Consider the following 9,066-nt stretch of genomic DNA (forward strand, 5'->3'; position numbering starts at 1 on the left):
ATCCGGCAAGACAAAGAAATAAAAGGCATCCAAATTGGAAAAGAAGAAGTAAAACTGTCATTGTTTGCAGATGATATGATCTTATATCTAGAAAACCCTGAGAAATCGACGATAGAGCTACTAGAGCTAATAAACAAATTTAGCAAAGTAGCGGGATACAAGGTTAATGCACATAAGTCAGTAATGTTTCTATATGCTAGAAATGAACAAACTGAAGAGACACTCAAGAAAAAGATACCATTTTCAATGGCAACTAAAAAAATCAAGTACCTAGGAATAAACTTAACCAAAGATGTAAAAGACCTATACAAAGAAAACTACATAACTCTACTAAAAGAAATAGAAGGGAACCTTAAAAGATGGAAAAATATTCCATGTTCATGGATAGGAAGGCTAAATGTCATTAAGATGTCAATTCTACCCAAACTCATCTACAGATTCAATGCAATCCCAATCAAAACTCCAACAACCTACTTTGCAGACTTGGAAAAGCTAGTTATCAAATTTATTTGGAAAGGGAAGATGCCTCGAATTGCTAAAGACACTCTAAAAAAGAAAAACGAAGTGGGAGGACTTACACTCCCTGACTTTGAAGCTTATTATAAAGCCACAGTTGCCAAAACAGCATGGTACTGGCACAAAGATAGACATATAGATCAATGGAATCGAATTGAGAATTTGGAGATAGACCCTCAGATCTATGGCTGACTGATCTTTGATAAGGCCCCCAAAGTCACTGAACTGAGTCATAATGGTCTTTTCAACAAATGGGGCTGGGAGAGTTGGATATCCATATCCAAAAGAATGAAAGAGGACCCCTACCTCACCCCCTACACAAAAATTAACTCAAAATGGACCAAAGATCTCAATATAAAAGAAAGTACCATAAAACTCCTAGAAGATAATGTAGGAAAACTTCTTTAAGACCTTGTATTAGGCGGCCACTTCCTAGACTTTACACCCAAAGCACAAGCAACAAAAGAGAAAATAGACAAATGGGAACTCCTCAAGCTTAGAAGTTTCTGCACCTCAAAGGAATTTCTCAAAACGGTAAAGAGGCAGCCAACTCAATGGGAAAAAATTTTTGGAAACCATGTATCTGACAAAAGACTGATATCTTGCATATATAAAGAAATCCTACAACTCAATGACAATAGTACAGACAGCCCAATTATAAAATGGGCAAAAGATATGAAAAGACAGTTCTCTGAAGAGGAAATACAAATGGCCAGGAAACAGATGAAAAAATGTTCAGCTTCACTAGCTGTTAGAGAGATGCAAATTAAGACCACAATGAGATACCATCTAACACCGGTTAGAATGGCTGCCATTAAACAAACAGGAAACTACAAATGCTGGAGGAGATGTGGAGAAATTGGGACTCTTATTCATTGTTGGTGGGATTGTATAATGGTTCAGCCACTCTGGAAGTCAGTCTGGCAGTTCCTTAGAAAACTAGATATAGAGTTACCATTCGATCCAGCGATTGCACTTCTCGGTATATACCCGGAAGTTCGGAAAGCAGTGACACAAACAGACATCTGCACGCCAATGTTCATAGCAGCATTATTCACAATTGCCAAGAGATGGAAACAACCCAAATGTCTTTCAACAGATGAGTGGATAAATAAAATGTGGTATATACACACTATGGAATACTACGCGGCATTAAGAAGGAACGATCTCGTGAAACATATGACAACATGGATGAACCTTGAAGACATAATGCTGAGCGAAATAAGCAAGGCACAAAAAGAGAAATATTATATGCTACCACTAATGTGAACCTTGAAAAATGTAAAACAAATGGTTTATAATGTAGAATGTAGGGGAACTAGCAATAGAGAGCAATTAAGGAAGGGGGAACAATAATCCAAGAAGAACAGATAAGCTATTTAACGTTCTGGGGATGCCCAGGAATGACTATGGTCTGTTAATTTCTGATGGATATAGTAGGAACAAGTTCACAGAAATGTTGCTATATTATGTAACTTTCTTGGGGTAAAGTAGGAACATGTTGGAAGTTAAGCAGTTATCTTAGGTTAGTTGTCTTTTTCTTACTCCCTTGTTATGGTCTCTTTGAAATGTTCTTTTATTGTATGTTTGTTTTCTTTTTAACTTTTTTTTCATACAGTTGATTTAAAAAAGAAGGGAAAGTTAAAAAAAAAAAAAAGAAAAACAAGGGTAAAAAAAAGATGTAGTGCTCCCTTGAGGAGCCTGTGGAGAATGCAGGGGTATTCGCCTACCCCACCTCCATGGTTGCTAACATGACCACAGACATAGGGGACTGGTGGTTTGATGGGTTGAGCCCTCTACCATAAGTTTTACCCTTGGGAAGACGGTTGCTGCAAAGGAGAGGCTAGGCCTCCCTATGGTTGTACCTAAGAGCCTCCTCCCGAATGCCTCTTTGTTGCTCAGATGTGGCCCTCTCTCTCGGGTTAAGCCAACTTGAAAGGTGAAATCACTGCCCTCCCCCCTACGTGGGATCAGACACCCATGGGAGTGAATCTCCCTGGCAACGTGGAATATGACTCCCGGGGAGGAATGTAGACCCGGCATCGTGGGACGGAGAACATCTTCTTGACCAAAAGGGGGATGTGAAAGGAAATGAAATAAGCTTCAGTGGCAAAGAGATTCCAAAACGAGCCGAGAGATCACTCTGGTGGGCACTCTTACGCACACTTTAGACAACCCTTTTTAGGTTCTAAAGAATTGGGGTAGCTGATGGTTGATACCTGAAACTATCAAACTACAACCCAGAACCCATGAATCTCGAAGACAGTTGTATAAAAATGTAGCTTATGAGGGGTGACAAGGGGATTGGGAAAGCCATAAGGACCACACTCCACTTTGTCTAGTTTATGGATGGATGAGTAGAAAAATAGGGGAAGGAAACAAACAGACAAAGGTACCCAGTGTTCTTTTTTACTTCAATTGTTCTTTTTCACTCTAATTATTATTCTTGTTATTTTTGTGTGTGTGCTAATGAAGGTGTCAAGGATTGATTTAGGTGATGAATGTACAACTATGTAATGGTACTGTAAACAATCGAAAGTACGTTTTGTTTTGTATGACTGCGTGGTATGTGAATATATCTCAATAAAATGAAGATTAAAAAAAATTAAAAAAAAGTGATTAGGTTTGAAACAGTATATATATATTTTTTATGTAGTTAAAGTTAAGGAAAAGACAGCCTTTTTCTTTTTAAAGTGAGAAGACAGTATCTTTAAACAACCAAGGACATGATAAACTTAACACATGTTGAGTGCAAGAAGTTATTTTGATAAAAGAGACTTTTTGCATCCTATACTGATTACTTAGAAAAACACTTCTATAACTTTTTATCAAGAGATAACACCTTAATAATTTAAGAAAACCTTTTTCTTAATAAAAACAGTAGGAGACCATAACATGTGGAGCTTGTAGTACAGTTAGGAATGTTTTATTTTTATGAATTATTAGGCACATACCCACAACATTGAATATTCATTACTGCTTTGGGTGGTGGTTAAAATATTTAATGCTATTTTGTTTTATAAAACCACCTTTTTTACTTTAAGTTGTGAGGTTTTATTGTTAAGCAGTGTTATTACTAGTTTTTACCATTTTTTTAACTTTGACCACAGAAATAATTGTTTTCACAAACTTTCTACAGCTTTTTAAACCTATCTTTTAACCTTGACTACAGAAATAAATTTTCATCTTTCTACAAACCTTCTACAACTTTCTGTATCCATCTAAGCTTTATCCCACATTCCTATCCTTCCAGGCTTTATTTTACATTTCTAAACAATCAGTCATTTAGGACAAAGCTACTTGCCTTTTTCCCTTAATTAGAAAAACATTCTTTATACCGTCTATACAACATGCTGTTACCACCAAAATCAAACTTGTTAGAATGATGCTAAATATTTTTTAGCATTCTTTATAGAGAGAGGGAGTCAAAGTTCTCATTATCAGATTCCGTAGTAGAGATATTATTTTATGACACTGGTTTTTCACACAAATGCAAACTGTGCAGACTGCACAAAATTTAAAAGGAGAGCTGGTGTTACTATTAGTGGGGCTCAAACCCACTGAGTTTGCATGCACAAACCTTGGATTAACTTAATTAGCTTTACTACACAACAGACTAATTGAAATAAAAGAAAGCAAAGTGAAGACAATAAACAAAAAATTACACACTTACCCAACACAGGGAAAGTTTGAATGGTAAAGCTACCTTAACTCAGATGCATTTGGCATTTGTCTGTGGCAGGCACTTTCATTTGGACTTCCTAGTCCCGGTACACTAGAAAAATTTCTGGGCAACTGGTTAAGCATAATGGGGTAAACAAAATTTTTAGCTAATGCTGCCTTGTGAAAACAGAGTTGCAAAACTGGTGCAGCACTTTTAGGGAGGGAAGGCAGTGGTGGTGGCAGTGGTGGCAGCGCTGGCGGCAGTCGTGAAGGCAGCGGTAAAGGAGAAAAGGGAAGGAGAGAGGCTATGGTTGTTTCCCCGCCGCCTTTATCGACTGGCGGTATGGGGACCGAGGGCTTGGGGGGTGGGAGGCATTTATTGGAGAGAACAGCAGTTTCTCTTTCAGGGACCTCAGTTTTAGAACTCTCAATCTCAGCAATATGAAGAGGGGCCAGGGCAGTGCGAATAAGAGCCCATGTAGTAAATGTTTCAGAGGAAACTTTTTGTCCTTGCTCAAAGTGGCACTTTAAATTTTGTCCAGTGCACTCCCACACATCTAAGTCTAATGTGCCTTTCTCAGGAAACCAAGGATTATTTTGAACAACATTATACAATAAAGAGTACAAATTATTTTCTGAAACAGAAGCTCCACTAGCCTGCAGCAGCTGTTGTAAAACTAACACACACCGGCACTGGGGAACACTGAGAGACTGACCCATATCGTTGAGTGGCTGAAACTACTGACCCACCACAAGACAACTTGCTTGTACTTACTGTGCAGCTTCCAAATGTCATGGTCAGGATTGGTGAGCCTCACATGGGGCAACAACTGTGAAAGAAGGGGAGCACAACTCCATCCTCAGTGTCCATGCAAGAGAAAGTTTTATTCTACTCATTTCTATAGGTTTTTATAGCATACAAGGTAGTTTTCTACGTGACTCTTTTCAGGTATCTCTGGGAGGGTACATTTTTTCTAAAGCCATGAGGTGTATTTACATATCTTTAGTCTTAAGGGACAATTTCTTTGGGGGCTAGACAGGAAACAGTGGGGGTGGGAGACAGGAGCACAGAAGGAGCCCAGCAGGAGCTCAGAGACTATTATTTCCTCATCTAAATTGCAGTCTGCTTTCAGACATGCAAAGCTTTTGGCCTTTTTCTAGCCTGGAGCCCGCCTTCAGGCTTCCAGATTTTAGGAAATGGGCCCCATGTATAATCTATCGAGCCAGGGGACCTTCCGTGTCTCCACACATCGTTACTCAACAAGCTATCTTGGGTCAATTTAATTAAGCCTCCTTTTCCTCATATATGTGAAACAACCATAATAATGCCCTCTTCTTGGGGTTGTTGGAAGCATTAAAAAGATGATGCATGTGAAAAATGCTTTGCAAAGTGCTATATGAATTATCTTATTAGTATCATCATACTCTAGGGAGAGCTCTGGCAGCTGCTAATCAAGAATTAAGAGAAATTTACTAAATAGGAGAGACACTTGACAATGATTAAGAGCTGTAACTGGCATGACTGTACCTACTTAAATGCCATTCTATTCAAATCTTTATATTTTGCATGCTACTGCTCAGCCCCAAATTAGAATGAATAGCTATCATATAATCTGCACGATTTCCTTACAATAAATTTTCAGGTTTCATTTGGTCATCCCCATGAACTCAGTATACTCTAAGCAGGTTGTTAAGTACATTCAAAGATTCCACAATGAACAGCAGAGATCCAATTATCATTAAAATGAAGTGCTGACATTGGAATATGGCCACAGGAAGTGTTTACTGCTCCCGCTCTGGAATTATAATTATTTTTTGCTCGGCCTTTAGAGGACTGAATAGTCTTATGTTTATCTATCTTGTTTATTAATAAGATACTTGAAATCAAAATGTTAAAATGCCCATGTATATTTGTTTATCAGAATTAAGAACTGTGTTAGCAGTAAGTTCACAAAGAGATGGCTTCTTTGTTAATTGCCTATGTTTATTATCTATGCTGGAGGCATAAAATTTTATAACAACCATTTTCCAATTTAAGAGAGTATAATCTATAAAGTGTTAGAGAATTTGAGAAGAAACTTGACATTCAGTAGGAAGTAAAAGAGAAAATGAAGGGCTTTGTTTTAGGAGGAGATGTAATATCCAAAGAGACTTCTGTCTCAGGAGATGGGAAATTTGCCGAGAAGCTCAACCAAGACACAAAAGAGACTAAAGATAAACAACCCCAGGCAAGTAGAAAATAGGTATTTGAAAGAGAATAAATCAGGATGGATTTAAGACACTTAAAAGAAGCAAAGAAAATGAACATTGAACTAGCATGGCTGAACTAGGAACCAGGAAGATTTATCAAAATTTTATCTATTCTTTATGAGCACAGGGAACAAATAATACACAATGCATTATCCACAGAGACCTCTGTAAAAGAAAACAAATTTGTACTTCTGTTATTTTCCCTCAAGACAGAGGTTGTTGTTGATAGCATTACACTTCTTCACACAAACTACCATGTTATGTAAATGGTTTGGTCAAGTAAGGATAAAAAAACTTTGGAGGAACCATCTTGATGCCTGCCCAGAGATCCCCAAATTTGACTTAGCCTTGTGTTGTTTATGGCTAAGGACTCAAGAAAACTAGGTTTATAAAAATATCACTTAATAGGTGAATTTAAATGTTGTAGTAGCTGCTTTGGCTCTTAATGTCCTACTCGTATGTTCCACATCAATCACATCAAAAGTCCTTCTAAATTCAATAAGTGGGATAAAGCTGGTCTGGGAAATATGTTGGTTTGAGAGAGGGATATTCTTTGCAAGGCCAGTAAGTTATTATTTTGTTGGACATAGCATCACATGTTATTTAGAAAAATTTGTGTAACTGCCATAGGATGCTGGTCTACATCGTGTGAAAGCATCCCTCTGGTATAGCATCATAACCAAGCGGTCCCTGCCACCCAAAGTTATAGTAACAACCACCATTTACAACTGTGTTCTCCTAGACTGCTGACTAATGCAGTCTCACTCTTTGTTCTGGTTTCTACTCAAATTTCACCTTATTCTTGAGGTCTTCCCTGACAGCCCTGTGTAAATAGCAACTCTACCCCCAAAGAGGCACTTCATCTTTTCCTTATCCCACATCATTTCTCTCTATGCCACCATGACCATCTTATAATAGATAGATGATTGATTTGTAGATAGATAGATAGATAGATAGATAGATAGATAGATAGATAGACAGATGCACACAGAGAGAGATAAATACGTATTAGTTGCTCTGCTCTCCCTTTACTCTGCATGTCCAGCACCTCTGGCCCCGTGGTTAAATGTGAGCAGGACTTCCAGATCACTCAGTGATGGATCTCAGGAGAAAGTGGCAACTTATAAGTGATTGAAGCTGGATGACTCCAGCATGTCCTGGGACGTGCAGAGTGTTTGCCACTTCACTGGGTGGCCGAGCAGAATGAAGCTTTGGGGGAGGCATGGGCTTTGGTGCAAATGTAGCAGTTAGAAAATCACAATATTCAACCAAAAACCTTTTTCCTTTTGTTTTCTTTTATCTTTTTCAATTCTCAGTAAAGTTCTTTATGGCTTTAACCATTTCAAACCAATCCTCTCTTATATCTTAGTTTTTTTTTCCCCTTAGGCAGCTCAGACTCAGCATATCTACAAAAATAACTTTCATCACACAGTTTTATGCTATCTATTTCTGGATCTATACAGTCAATCCTGCTGAACATTCTGTAATCCTTCAGCCTCAAATGACTGATCTCTACCCTCTTTCTATCTCCTGGTAGCCTCAGCTTTTAACTCTCAAAGTTTGCTCATTAATGTTAGTTCATAATAGTGAGACCATGCAGTATTTGTCCTTTCATTTCTGGCTAATTTCACGCAACATAATGTCCTCAAGTTTCATCCACGTTATTATATGCTCTGTGTCTTTGTTCTGTCTTACAGCTGCGTAATATTCCATCATGTGTATGTACCACAGTTTGTTTATCCACTCGTCTGTTGATGGACATTTGGGCTGTTTCCATCTCTTGGCTACTGTGAATAATGCTGCAATAAACATCAGTTTACAAATGTCCGTTCGTGTCTTAACCTTCAGTTCCTCTGAGTATGTACTTAGTAATGGAATAGCTGGGTCATATGGAAAATCTATATGTCATTTCCTGACCATGCAGTTTTTTTTAAAATTAAATTCAGTTTTATTGAAATAAATTCACATACCATACAATCATCCATGATGTATAATCAGCTGTTCACAGTACCATCAAGTAGTTATGCATTCTTTCCCCTCTTCTCTTTTACTTTTATCTTTTCTCCCTGGGTAATTCCATTAATTCTCAGACTTTTAAATATTATTATAACTCAACACTCAAAAAAAAAATAGTTATGCATTCATCACCCCAATCTATTTTTGAACATTTTCCTTACACCAGAAAGAGTTAGAATAAGAATAAAAAAATAAAAGTAAAAAAGAACACCCAAATCATCCCCCCATCCCATCCTATTTTTCATTTAGTTTTTGTTCCCATTTTTCTACTCATCCATCCACACAGTGGATAAAGGGAGTGCGATCTACAAGGTTTTCACAATCACACTGTCACCCCTTGTAAGCTATATAGTTATACAATCATCTTCAAGAGTCAAGGCTACTAGGTTGGAGTTTGATAGTTTCAGGTATTTACTTCTAGCTATTCCAAGTACAATGAACAAAGATGCCCATGAGAAAAGCTGAAAGAGGTGGGCTAGGGGCATGTATGACACCTGAGGTAAAGAAAGAAGATAAAGACTGGGACTGTTTAACTTAGCAAAAACTGGAGTGGTCAATGATCTTGACTAAATTTACTAATATAAAGGTGTTCTTGCATGTGGGAGAACAAATGAATGTCAA

Source organism: Choloepus didactylus, chromosome 3, assembly GCF_015220235.1.
Source record: "Choloepus didactylus isolate mChoDid1 chromosome 3, mChoDid1.pri, whole genome shotgun sequence".
Classification (NCBI taxonomy): Eukaryota; Metazoa; Chordata; class Mammalia; order Pilosa; family Megalonychidae; genus Choloepus; species Choloepus didactylus.